The 14,477-nt window shown below is 37.7% G+C and overlaps 1 protein-coding gene across 19 annotated transcripts in view; it reads right to left on the bottom strand.

Annotated features, from left to right (window-relative positions):
• TENM3 (teneurin transmembrane protein 3) overlaps window positions 1–14,477 on the bottom strand; it is a 2,732,592-nt gene that overhangs the window by 927,235 nt on the left and 1,790,880 nt on the right. For all 19 annotated transcript variants that reach the window (XM_054683934.2, XM_054683938.2, XM_054683942.2 and 16 more), the window contains exon 8: window positions 2,920–3,000. The gene's annotated coding sequence lies outside the window, so the exon portion shown is untranslated. The remainder of the gene's footprint in view (window positions 1–2,919; window positions 3,001–14,477) is intronic.

The raw sequence follows: 14,477 nt of genomic DNA, 5'->3' as shown, positions 1-14,477 counted from the left end.
CTGAATGAAAATATTCATAGTACATAAAATCTGACAAAGGTCTACCCAAAAGATATTTTAAAGGAAAATATCCAAAAAGCAAATACCCAAATACCCAAGAGATATTTTAAAAGCAAGTCAGACAAGCATATCTAATGGGCAAAGGACTCAAATAGACACTCCAAAAAAGGCAGACTCATGAATGGCTAAAAAGCACATGAAAATATGCATCATTAGTCATAAGGATAATGTAAACTAAAGCCACAGTGAGATCACAAGAAAGTTAAACCCAGAAGAATAATAACACCAATTGTTATTTGGGACAAATGGAATGCTCATCCATTTCTAGTGAGAGTGTAACATGGGACAAAGACTCGAAAATACTGCTAGACAGTGTGTTATAAGCTAACCAGCAATTTTATTCCTTGGTATTATCCCCAGAGAAATGAATACATATGGCCACAAAAAGACTTCTACAACAACTTTCATAATAGCTTGAATCATAGTACCTAAAACTTGGAAACAACCCAAATATACAGGAGGAGAATGATTAAAAATGTGTGGCATATTAATCAATGAAATACTATTCAAGAGTAAAAAATAAATGTATGACTACTGTCATACTCAACAACAGGTATGGAACTGAAAAACATCACGTTGAATGAAAGAAGCCAGAAGCAGAAATGCACACGTTGCATGATTACCTTTCAGTGAAGGTCAAGGGTAGGTAAAACCAACCTTCATGGTAGACAGAACGGTGCTTGTTCATTGGTTGTGGATAAGTAGAATTGCCCTTGTCTTCATTACAGAAATAACTCCTTGTTTTTCACATTAATGGCTCAATGGAGTATTTCCATGTGTCTACTTCTGCAATTTCCAACATTTTTTTTAAGTTGAGATACTGTCAAATTGTGCATTTTAATGCCAATTTTATTATTTTTATTATTTTTTGAGCGTTCTTGTGATATTTTATTTACTTTCTACTAATTTAGACACAAATCCCATTAGGCAGTGACTAGGTTATCCCTTTTTTCTGAAGAATATCAAGCAAATTCTCAGTGCACTCCATAAATGTTAAGCTTATACATCTCTCTAAATCTCAAAGTCTTGGTTTCAAAAAATGTAAATTTTTAATTTTTGTGGGTACCTAGTAGTTGTATATATTTATGGGTGGTTACATGCGATGTTTTGATGCTGGCATGAATGTGAAAAATGTCATGGAGAAGGGTGTATCCATCCCCTCAGCATTTATCCTTTAGATTACAAACAATTCAATTATTTAATACCAATTTTAACTTTGCAACTCACTAACTGCTTTATAACACGCATAACCTTAAATTAATTAGAAGACTCCTAGATAGATTTAAACAAAACTGAGTAGGAATTATTACTTTAAATCCTTTTCTTGCATACATGATTTACATAATTAAAGATAAATTAAATACATGTTTAAGAATATGTAAGGTGACATAGGTATATAGAGGACTGCAAACCCCTCTAAACTGAAGTGTTTCCTAAAATTTAAGAGCAAAGTCAAGAAGTTCTTCTGGGTAACATAATTAACATATAATAGATAAGATGAGATAAAATATCGCACTGTGATTTGCAGATTAATAATGACACTAAATGTAAAGAAATGGTTTAGATGAGAAATTATTTTTATGAAAGGAAACAGATAACCTAAAATGGAAATTAATAATGTAGGATTGGAACCCTAACATTTAATAATAGTATAAGAAAATTGGTCAGCAACAGTTTTTTTTTTTTTGGAAATTTAGGATAGGTAGAAATCCTAATATTAAGTGGAGCATTCGAAGTGTTAGGATTTAATTGCTATTTCTTAGAAAGAGGCCTAAAAATTAGCAGGAATCTAGAGGCTGTTGGGAAGGCCTTCTCTGGAATAAATAACTGGAAATGCAATTATCTTTCTTGAAATAAAGAAATGCGATCCTATTTTGTCATTTATTATGCTAAATACAATAAAGTCTTTAAGAAACATGTTATTAAGCCGTTTGCTGATCTACCTCTCTCTTCTTGGTTGCTTTGAGAAACCATGCAAAATCTTCATCCCATATTAATTACCAATTTAATCAGTCAATGCTAAAAGACAATCTTTTGCTTTAATTATAAAAGGCAGTTGCTGTAAACATTTGACGTGATGAATACCTTTGCTGATCTTGGGCAAGTTGTAATTTATTAAGCACAAATATGAGAAGAACACAAGTAGAGGCTGAAGCAGTAGCGACCCTCGATTAAAACAGGTGATGTTTGCTGGGGTTGAGAGTAAAGGTGAGAGAATGCCAATTAGTTGTCAAATCATGTGGCAAAACAACTGTTACATAAATAGAAAATCACTTGGCCTTCTTGTTCATTTTCTCAATTTCGTCTTTTTTAAGGCCTTCAAAAAGATAGTTCCTCTGTTTATATAAAATTTAAAAGCAGGGGAAATAAATTTGCAGTGTTAGAAGTCATGATCCTGGTTAGCCATGCTGGGGTGAGGGAAGGGAAGTGGGAGGGGGTGTGACTAGAAGGGGCTGGGGGCTGGAGATACCTGTTGGCGTGTGGAGAATACGCTGTTTGTTAATGGGGTGGGTCCTGGTTAAAGGATGTGCTCCCTTTGTAAACACCCATCAAGCTGTGCACTTATGGTTCTCACATTTGCTGAATGTATGTTATGCTTCCAAAAAATTTCCCGTAAAATATAAATTATTTCCAGAAATATAGGGAATTACCTCAACATTGTGTCAAACCTGAAAGGTTTTATACAGATGTCTGGAAGAAATAACAGTTTTCTTGAAAACTTTTCCTCAATTCCCTCTCCCTCCAAGAAAATATACCAGAACATCTACAATTTTTATTAAATAGGACTTTAAACAAAATGGAGGCATAAACATTAGCTTTGTGCTTACCATCAGATGTAGAAATGCATATGCTACTTACCAAAAAGGTGTGTTCTCTCTCAATTTTGTGGCAGTTTGCTCATTAGAGTTGCCAAGCAGGGGTATTGGTTATGGTACAAGCCTGGAAAAACAGAACAAATAGAAAAATTGCTATCCTATACAACATTAATTTTATCATAACAGTATATGTCACCTATTTCCTGATGTATTTTTCTACATAACTATAAAATGATAACTCGTTTGCTCAGTCATGTAACAAGCAATTGCTATCTTTGCATGTACCAGGTGGTACAGGAGATCTGTAGCTGTCTATTGTAAAACTTTTTCTTCAAGGAAATTAAGCAAACAAAGAAGTGTAATAAATATACCAAACTGGTGAGTATCATAAAAGAGGTATAATCAAATGTTCTGGGAGTCAGGAGGCAGAAGAGGTGACTTCCAACGGGAGAGGTGATACTTTTTGGAGGAGGTGGGGCCTAAATGGAGACTGAGGATGAGTATGGTCTTCAAGGCAGGGCCTGGGGCAGGAAGATTGGATGGGGGCAGCCCAAGTCCGGGGGACAAAATGACCAAGCTGCAGAGTTTGAACATAATGGAAATAGGAGGGGGAATTTGATGTATTTCAGTTTGATTGAAGGAATTTTTCAGAGGGATTGGAACTGAGGTGAAACTGTGAGAGTAGCGACTAAGTCACTCGTAACAATTCGGGCACTGTGCTAGAAATTCCACAGTGAAATTAGAAAGCTATGAGCCCAGGCCTCACGGAATTCCCAGCTTATGGAGACAAACTGATAGAGAGGATTATAATAATGCATGATGAGAAGCAGAGCTTTATTGGGGGATCTGTAGCAGGGGAGTCAGTGTGGTCCAAGGGTCAGAGATTTAAAACAAAACAAAACAAAACTTCAAGTCTCAGAAAAGTGATCATTAAGGCAATGAGGTTAGATGAGATCGCCGAGGGACAGTACAGAATATAAAGGGAGGGGGTATATGGACAGACTCCCATCTAGGAGGGAGGAAGCAATCAGAGAAGAGGCAGGAGTCCTTAGGAAAGACAAGTGACGAAAGTTTTATGGAGGAGGCTGTGTTCAAACGCAGAATGCTTTAAAATTCAGGCAGGGTTAATATGGAAAAGTGGTTATTTGTCTTGTTTGTTGACTTGGATAGATGAAAAAATGACAGTAAAAATTGTGGGGCAATGGAGCTGGCCTGATATTCGGTTATTCTACACACACCAGGGCCGTTGTTCTCTTTTCTGAAAAGCAGCCTCTCTTGAACATCACGCAGTGATTCAGGACTTAGCCTGGCTAGGGTTCACAGATTAGAATAAATGACAAAAATAATCATTTCAAAAGCTATAAATCGTAAATATATAATTGCAGTGACTTCTCATTCTTTTACAATTACAGGATTTTTATTACTTGCAATTATATGCCGAAGAAACAAAGCAAGGCAGTATCTAGATAAACTAAGTAACCGCGTGGAGGAGCAGTTGGTTTGGTTGTTTAGTCCATCCTAATGAGGAATTAGCCACAACTGATCACCACACAGTTAACCAGGAGGATGTTAGAAACTTCTAGATTCACTGTGATTTTAGCTATAGCTTAGAGTTAACAGCCTTGATTTCTTGAAAATTACAGAAGATAGAAATAGCACGTTAATTTACGGAGAATAATTACCTAAGGGTGCTATTGAGTTTAGCCATGCAATCAAGATTATGGTTTCCAAATATCAAATGAATTAAAATAATCATTTACTGTTAACTTTTCCCTTGCAAAAACCATTTTCAGCTTTCAGGAATTTCATACCCCTTGCAAATATTTAGAAAAATAACTAAGACCTGTGGATTTAAAGAGAATGAATATAGTATACAATTTAGAGCCATTCGTATTCTGTACAGGTTTATAAACAGTGGTAACCAAACTGATTATTTAAAATGGACTTAAACTGACCAATTTCTCTGTTCATAGATAGATATTTTTCTATATTCTGAGATTTTTTCCAATCAAGTCTCCTTAAATATATATTTGGGGGATTTTGATAAGAATCATAATGCAAACGGAAGAAGAGTACACTGACCGGATTTCTAAAGCGCTTCAAACCTATGGACCTGTATCATATCTGAAGATCAGAGGAAAAAGTGTCTATGATGAAAATAGACAGAGTGGAAAAAAACGGTTATTTCTGTCAGTGCTAAAAAGCTTAGAGAGTCACTGATTAAGGTCACTGCCTATTTTGTCAACGACGAAAGTGCTTTAGCAGGCCTTCAGCCCCTCATCTTTGCCATCCTCTGTGTAGGCATGCGGGTGACGGTACTGTCAGCGTGTCCATGATCAAACACTAAGAGGATTCGGGGTCAACCAGACTAGAACTTTTTAGCAGAAAACTGAAGGTGTCTAAACCCAACTCCAAAGAATGCATTTTGTGTCTTCTGTCCCTTTGTCCCCTGAAGGGCCATCATGATCGGCAACAAGAAAAAGAAGAAAGGAGAGAAAAAATTAGCTATTAGCCATATTCACATTTGTTCTTGGCTTTTCTGGAAATAAAATGTAAAATCTCCAGGAATGAGCCTTCCTTTAAAGATTTATTAATAGAATGACAACTGTTCACAACAGCTAGTAAGATCTAAATCCCGTGCTCTAAGCTAATATCCAAACAGTGTATTGGCAATCGACAGCCAGCACAGTTTGCCTTGTTACTCAGGTGAAGTTTATTAAACACTTTTTCTATCTGTAAGCTCCAAAGAATGGTGAAAGATGCTTGTAAGTCAACTCCAGTAGTATTTGAATAATGTAACTGGAAATTAGTACAGGATAAGCAATAGTTATTTCACATTAGAACACACTTTATATTACTTTGTAAGGGTGGATTGATATGTTCAGACAAGCAGGTGTCACCAAGCCTTTATCTGAGCCACAGAATCAGCTCACTGTAGAGCAAGTGGAGAACAAGTAATGAAAGACGCGGTTTGCTAATTTGGCTTTGATAATTCAGAGTCTTGGGAAAAGGAGGGTGCCCTCTGTAAAACACTGACTTAAATGGGTGAGAGCAATTGTAACACACAAAGCTCTAGTTAAGGAATTGCTGGGCATTGAGATTCCCCATCTGGAATATTAGGGCTCTAAGATCTCAGTTCATACCTATACGGGCGGTTTAACCCATCAGCTTGTTGTCGTCCTATCAGAACTCCCCTATTTTATTTGGCTCTGATCCATATCTCAGCTCATTTGACCACTGACTACATTGCTGTCAGCTCTAGTTGTTACCCGCACCGGTTTCCCAGTTCGTGGTCTAACTGGATTCTGATTATAAGATGTTTTGTATAGTAAGGTAGATCATTATTCAGATAGACCACTGCTGGCTTACTGAGACACAACTCTCTTTCTTTTTCTTTTTGCTTTCTCTCTCTCTCTTTTTGTCTCCTGGGTTATTCAAGTCTGTAGCCATTGGCACCCAAGTAGACAGGGTGAAAATGAAATCTCCATCTGGGAACAGCTTCTGACTCAATCAGGTCATTATCAGTGCATTGATGCTGAAATCCCTCAAACGCAAAGTATGACCCTTATACTCCTGCAGAAATTCAAAGTTCAGCCTGATGGACAGAACTGGTAGTTCTTTGCCTTTTATAGTTGAATAATGTGCAGTTTCACAGAGGCTAATGGATACTCACTAGTATTTGCTGAGTTAGTGGAAGATGCTATTCATCAACTAATACTAGTGTGTTACCAGAATTAACTGAGAACTCTAAGCCAGGATTCCACTAAGACGTATGATTACAACCTCATGCCTGAGAGCCTTGCAGTGGTCCTGTGATTCATGTTCACATGAAACTTGTTAGAGTTCTTGAAATCTAGGAAGGCATATGTGGTTATTACTGCTGTTTTGGTTGCAAACTGACATGAATTAACATATTTGTGACATTATTATTAGATTTTATATTTGCTCATCATGGGCTGTGCTGTGTTGGTACTATATTATAATATGTTGATTGTTATTTTGTTTATCCCAAAGTATTTTGTTACTATGGGGTCTTTTTCGCTTGGAAAATGGAAATAGTCTGGGGTATGTATATCTGTAAGTGAGCCACAATCAAGAGGCTTGAGAATCACTGCCATAAAGAGACGGAAGTTAGCACACAAAAAGTTTCATAAGTAGGGGACCTGCAATAATGATTCTTGCCTGTGGCCAACTACACTTAGATCTCTGGACCCAGGACAAAGGCTTAAGGGAACTGGGTACCCAAGGACGAATGTAAAGGGCAGGTAACTCACTTGTTTGTATATTGCAGAGAGCCCAAATTTCTTTCAATTTTGCCTTCTTATTCAGGTATCATGAGAACCATTAACTTTCTGCCTATAATTTGTTTTTACCTAACATTACTAGAAATGCATTTTCTACCCAGAATGTACATTACATTTCCTATTTGTCCTCAAACCAATGTAGCGTTTCTTCATGCTTTTTATGCATGATATTTACTGTCTTTGACATTTTTATTTAGTAGTCAGTATTAATAAATCTTCATGAGAGTAGCAGAGTCATTGTGATTTTGTTAAAAATGCATTGCCTACAGTTCTTTGAAGAAGTATGAATGTTGGGCTAAAAAGACAAACAAAGGAACAAACACTGTCCTAGAAGCCATCTAATTCATCTTTGCCTTGGTGAAATTAATATATTCACTGAACTGTTAATTTTATTCTGAGCTCTATTCTTTCAAATTCTCAAAGTATTAAATTAGGGTTAAGGTAGCACTTATAAAAGTTAAGAATGTATATAAATCAGCCCACAAATATAGCTACCTAGTTTCTCATAAAAACACCCCAAAAGTATTAACATTTTTCATGCGTATTTGTGAAAGACACGATTCATGTGAGCATTCTTTCTGATGTCTGAACTAAATTTCTCTTGTTTGTACCTGTATTTTTGTCCATCAATAACTTCAGTGAGAACCAGGATATTCTTTACTTCTTATGGGATAGACTATTTTATAAAAAACTAAATCCACTAGAGTTACCTTTCATGTTTCATATGTTTTATTCCCTGGGAACAGTGCTCTATTGCTCTAAACTGGACATAATAGTCTAGTCATCAAAATAATCGAGGAACAATAATAGAAGAAATATAATACAATGTCATATATAATATAATGAAGTAGCAATGTAGAAAAACACATCGTTTTTATTCCATTTTTTATTGAGAAAACACATGGAAAAGAAATTTGCTACAGTGCCTGGCACATCGTAAGACCTGAAAATAAGTTTTGTTTCGTTCCCTTTTTGTCTTGCTTCTCACAGCAGTTGGCTCTGTGACAAAGCTTGAGATATATTTTTTTCTGCAGGGAGGCACTTTTGTTAATGAAGCTTAAAAGCTTAGATTGGGGTGAGAAAAAAGAAAACGGTGGTATTGATAAAAAGAGATGGAAAGGGAAATTGAAAATATATTTTAGTGTGTTATCAGATAAAATAAAATGATTTACAGGAATTCTAAATGTTCTATTGCATTTTATGAGAAATATAGTAGCATATGGGAAAATGGTTTTAGTTTATGGCCTTTCGTGACCCTAAGCTCTTTTACATGCAGTTCTCCCTAGTTTCATATTTGTAGAAAAGTGTGTGTGTGTGCGCTTGTGTGTGTTAAGTTTGCGTAATTAAAAGACATTATCCTGCTCCTTTTTAAGCTTAATTAAATATCTATTTTGTCTTTAAGAAATGCTTTGAAGAGATATCACTTTATAACACCTTATCAAATAATGACAGTATCTACAAAACACGTCTTAAACGTTAACACAAAATTTAACAGTTTCCACCCAAGCCAAATACAAATCAATATTGAAGAGGTGAGCATAGATCAGAAGAGGAGGTCATGGGTTCAATCTGTGGGGATATTTCTCATAGAGACTCAAAGCAAAGAATACAGAAATCACTGTGGCAAAATTCCACAAATGAGTTATCCTGCTGACAGTGAAATTATCCTATACTAATTGTATGTTAACAGAGAAACTCACACAAAGGATAATTTCACAATAAAGTGATTACTTAAAATAACTGGGGTAGGTTGGTCAAAAGAAAAAGAGGAAAAATAGAAGTAAAAGAAATATTTTCATGGTACAAAATATATTCTTCCATTAAACCATCACAGAGCTAACCAAATCAAAGACAATGTTTGAGATGTTAAATGCTATCAATAAATTTACTTATCTGGGTATATTATAGCCATTTTGACAAGTCATGGACTTAGAAGTATTAGGGATGTTGGAAGATAGAAAGAAAAAAGAAAGAAAAAGGAAAACCAGAAAAAGAGAAAAAACTTGAACAAATAGGTAGCGGTTGAAACACTCAGCAAGTTCTAGCCCTGCTTGAAGTATTGTCCACATAATGAATATTTCAGGTGCATCTTGAGATCCTTATATTTTTCAAAGACAAGTAAACAAGATGTATTTTACATCTGTTAAAGACTTCTGATTGGCATACATGTTGAAAGACTGCCTCAAGATCGAAAGGCGGAATGTTCCTCAAAAGCCATAGCTATGAAATATTTATTCCACCTTCTTGCATGGAAAAGACTGAATTGACTTCGTGACATAAAGCTCTACTAATAATGCCAACAAAATTACACACCCTGTGTTAAACGACTATTCTTAAAAGGTGAGCCAGGTCTTGTGTGTTGTAGATGATCACAAAGAATAATGCAAGTTACAGTTTACAGTGTTCTTGTAAAAGATAATAATGTATTTTCAAGCTTTATAGCACAAGGGACACAAGGTCTGCTGAAGATTTCTTAAGAAAGATACCGCTGGATGATGTTTTTCCCCAGGATTGTTTAGTTTCTTTCTTTTTAATTTCAAAATTACATTTTTTTCGATATCAACCCCTGTTTGTGAGAATCTTTTGTGTATAAAAATGCTGGAGCGATACCTTTGAGTATACTTTTTATTAAGCAAGGCAAAGACTTGTGTGCCTCCAAATATTGCTCAAATCTCCAAAGCCAGCTGAATAAATAAACATAATGTGATCTGTAGCCCAAAAGTCTGCAAATGACTCCATATGATGTTAAAAAAACTATGATTCCTTCTAAGTATTTCTTGGAGCCAATGATTAGCAGTTTTGTTTAAGTTCTGGGACCCCGGAGCCCCCATAAAAATAACTTTGAAATATTATATTATGTGTGAAAATTTTACACACATGCACATTTATAATCAGCAGACAGGGCCTCTGCCCTTCGTCAACCTGATAATCAACCGTAGGGTCTACTCAAACATGAAAAACATAAAAGATGGAGAACTTTAAGCACATAATCTCAGAGCCATTTAGAACCATGTGTATTTCTGAAATCCTCTATTACCACAAATCTCTTGGTTGTATTTTCTATGGCATTGTCTGTTTCTCATTATCAAAGTCTAAAGAAATTTGATACAGTCATGTAACACTTGGCGAAGGAGCGTTAGAAAAACGCATTCCAAAGTGCTCAGCTTATCTTTTCTTTCCAAAGCAGTAACTACTGTCTGGCTTTACTCTTCTGGAGAAGCCAACTGGGAGAGCGGAGAGAAAAAAAAAAATCAAACCAAAGTAAATTAAGCAATGGCCCTGTGCCTGAAATAATCACAGATGTCAGCTTTTAAACAATGCATTGTAGTTAACGGGCGCTTAAGGCAACATGAACAGGGAGAATTCCTACTCTGTAAAGTCACCTTTTGCTTAGAGAGTGTGTACCGTGCCATTCTTGAAAGCAGGTTTCAGATGGAACCAGGCAGAATAAGATGATATGGGCAAAGTCTAAGGTTTGCATTGCCTGTAACGGTAATAATCAGATGGCAACTGGCTTTAGGAAATCAGATTATGAGTTCCCAGGAATGGTCTAAGGGACATCTTATTCTTTATTTTGGCCAGAACTCAGGGACTACATGTCATTCTTAAGAGTCAAGACATTAAAGAAAGTCTGAGGAAAAAAATGATAAATAATAGCTTTGAAGGAAGTTTTGTGTGTCTTACTCCAACAGGTGTTTTTTTTTTTTCTGCTCATGTAAATTAGTTAAGTTATTCAGATATTACACAAATAGTATTTAGACAATTCTAGAAACGCATATGATCAATTAAGATAAAACTCTGTTTTTGCAATTCAAGCTTTTAAAAAGCATTATAGTTAAAATACACTGCAAAGACATGCTGGGATAATTGGTTGTCAAAGTACATTGGTACCACTGAGTAGTCTTAAAATAGCGGGAAATGCAACTGAATACTGAAAAGGAAATCACTATTTCACTTTCTCAAATAAAACATATTGCACCTCTGAGTTCACAATGGGATATTTGCTGAGAGCCTGTAATTAACTCATAATGATGAGAACCACAGTAATAAACATTTCCTTAGCAAAACATTCACTTGTTTTCATAATTTCCTACTTTTTTGCTGTTTCCTTGTCAGTTTTTTATTAGCTTGTCACTATTACTCAAGAAAATAATGGAGAAAGGGGTGAATAATTTTTCTAGAAAGGGACTATTTTTAAATGTTATATAAAGAAAGGACACTTCTTGATAAAAGCTATCATATCGTCAGATAGTTCATATGGCATAAGGAAAAACGAGGGATTTTTTTTTTTTTTTGAGACTGAGTCTCACTCTGCCACACAGGGTGGAGCTCAGTGGCACGATCTCGGCTCACTGCAACCTCTGCCCCCTGGGTTCAAGTGATTCTCCTGCCTCAGTCTCCTTTAGTAGCTGGGACTACAGGCGCATGGCCAAAAATGAGGGAATTTTGACATATATGTAAAATTATTTTACTTTGAAAACCCAGAACCAACAAGACCAACACGCCCCTCAACTGAAGATCACCTACATCAGCTGCTTCCTGCCCCCTCTCCTGCCTGTCTGGCACACAGCTGTTGGATTAATCTTCCCAAATACCTTTTCATCATGTCACTCCCTTGCCCCAAACCCTTCAAGTGCTGCCCAATACCAACAGTACAAAGCTCACATTCCTTGGCCAGGCATTAAGCCCCCTGTACAACTGGTTTCAATTTTCTTTTCTTGCCTCATTTCCCACTATTCCCTTATAATGCAGCAGCCCATGTGAATTCTCTGGCCCGTCTAGTCAATCACCTTTGAAAAAGCTGTACCTTTCTTCTTTTGCTGTCATCTCCTCAAGCTGTTCACTGTCTGGGGTGCTCCCCTCCTCCATCCCCTGGCATATCCTTCAGCGCTGGTCTGGATCTTAGCACAAGCTGTCAGGTAGGATTACCTGTTCTGCAAACGCATCCTGGCTCTGCATGAGATTTCAAGCTCCATGAGAGCAGGAACATATCATATGCTTCTCTGTGTCTCCTACCATTTTTAGCACAGTGTCTTGTATTGTCCGGCACTGGATAAATAGCTATTGGTTGATATAACAACGGCTACTCTAACACACAAAGCATTAGCCCAGCATCTGATGTGCCTCACTAGTGTCCTTTAGAAATAGCTGGTTCATTACCAAAACCCCTAATTTCTGCCCCCCAACAAATTTTCCAATAACATCCTTAAAAGTAAGAGCAAGGCAAGGAATGAAGCAAATAAATCTTGCAAAGTATTTGGGCTGAATTTGCAAAACCTATAAATCTAAACTTCATTTATTGCATATCAACACATACGCCAAAATTCAGGAGGCTGAGGTGGGAAGATCCGTTGAGCTGCTGCAGTGAGCCGTGATTGCACCACTGCGCTCCAGCCTGGATGACAGAGTGGGACCCTGTCTCAACATAATATACACATGCCAAAATTAAATGATTTTAATACATGTGAATAGTTATTTAAACACTTAAAAATACTCTAGATATTTAGAAGCAGCTGAATGCAGCATATGTTCAGGATTGCTGGGTCCAGTTTTGGCTATAAGTGTGATGGCCTGGCTTGGGAAGGGGACTCTGGTTACAACTGCCTAGCAGGACTCACTGCTCCACATGTCTCTCTCTGTCCTTTCTCCTTACAGCAGACAGAGCCATGTTTCTCTAATGAACATCAGGCCATGCCACTCCTCTGCTTCAACACTGCCGATGGCTTCCCCATTACACCTGCATAAAAATCCAGTCTCTCTCTCTCTTTTTTTTTTTGTTTGGGGGAACAGGATCTCTCTCTGTCACCAGGCTGGAGTGCAGTGGTGTGATCTCAGCTCACTGCAACCTCTGCCTCCCAGGCTCAAGGGGTTCTCCCACCTCACCCTCCCCAGTAGCTGGGACTACAGGTGCACACCACTATGCCTGGCTAATGTGGTTTTTTTTTTTTTTTTGTAGAGACAGGGTTTCACTATGTTGGCTAGGCTTATCTCAAACTCCTGATCTCAAGTGATTCTCCCGCCTCAGGCTCCCAAAATGCTGGGATTACAGGCATGAGCCACTGCACCTGGCCAAAAATCCAGTCTCTTTTCATGACCGACAAGGCCCTTTGCTCAGATCTCATCCACCCCTCCCCTGGTCCACCCCTCCCCTCACCTGCCCCCTCCAGCCACCCTGGCCTTCCCTCTGCCGTCTGTCTTTGTATTTACTGTTCACCCAACCAAAACCTCTGCCCTTGATCTTTTCCTGGCTGGTTTCTTCTGTTCATTCTCAAACATTTCTCTTCAATGAGGTCTTTCTTAATCACCAAATCTAAATTCATTGCCTCTCATGCCCTCACCTTCCCCTCCATCACATCACCCAATTTGAAAAAATATTCCCTACTGGTATCTGAAATAATCTCAATTATTAAGTAATTTACTTGCCTATCTTCTTCCATTAGAAGTAAACACCATGGAGCTTAGTATCTTTTCTGTTTTGATCACCATGGTTTGCCCCAGAAATTGCTTTGGCATGGAGCATGTGGTCAATAACTATCTGTCAAATGAATAAACTTGCCTAAAGTACACAGCAAGTAAGTGACAGAATAAGCCCTGAAACCCAAGTCTGCCTGTCGCTATAACCACTATGGTGCTTCCTCCTACTCTGTCCAGGTGCTGCCGTGGCCCAGACTTCACTTCATCATCCTTATGCTGAGTGCCGACCTCCTCCGGTATGTACAGAGCAGAAGCTAGGGATTCAAGATAAATACAACAGAGAGAGCCAGTATGCCTGTCAGTCCAGGAGAAGCAGCCTGCCCAGGGAATCACACAGGACTGGGACCACAGAACCTCATGCCACACCAAGAAGTCATCCCAGAAGTATCAGCTGGAGGGACAATCACACCAAATCACTTATAACTTTGTTAGAAACAATTCGGCACTATTGCCAGTGCATAAGGCACGGGCATTGATAGAATGGGCAAAAAGGGAAACATCTATGTAGGGTACACTACAGAAGATAAATCAGCAAGATTTACTTATTCATGAGATATTGGAGAGAGTAGGTGCAGGCAATAATAAAATCTCAAATGGGTTGACTGGGAAGAGGGGGGTGTCATTGATAGAGCTCATGCACTTAGAAAGCGGAGGAGGCTTTGTAGATGAAGCCGGGGGGAACACCAAGGACTGCTTTAGATTTATAGGTCTTGGCATGTTGTTGGTGCTCAGAAAGGATTTGTCCAATGTCCCAGATTCCCTTGGGAAGTTAAGAGGAAGGAGAACATTGAGGTAGGGGTAACTGTAAATTCCTCAAAGTCTG

This window comes from Pan troglodytes, chromosome 3, assembly GCF_028858775.2.
Source record: "Pan troglodytes isolate AG18354 chromosome 3, NHGRI_mPanTro3-v2.0_pri, whole genome shotgun sequence".
NCBI lineage: Eukaryota > Metazoa > Chordata > Mammalia > Primates > Hominidae > Pan > Pan troglodytes.
Note: the sequence above shows the minus strand (reverse complement) of the source record. Positions and strands in the feature narration are given on the sequence as shown.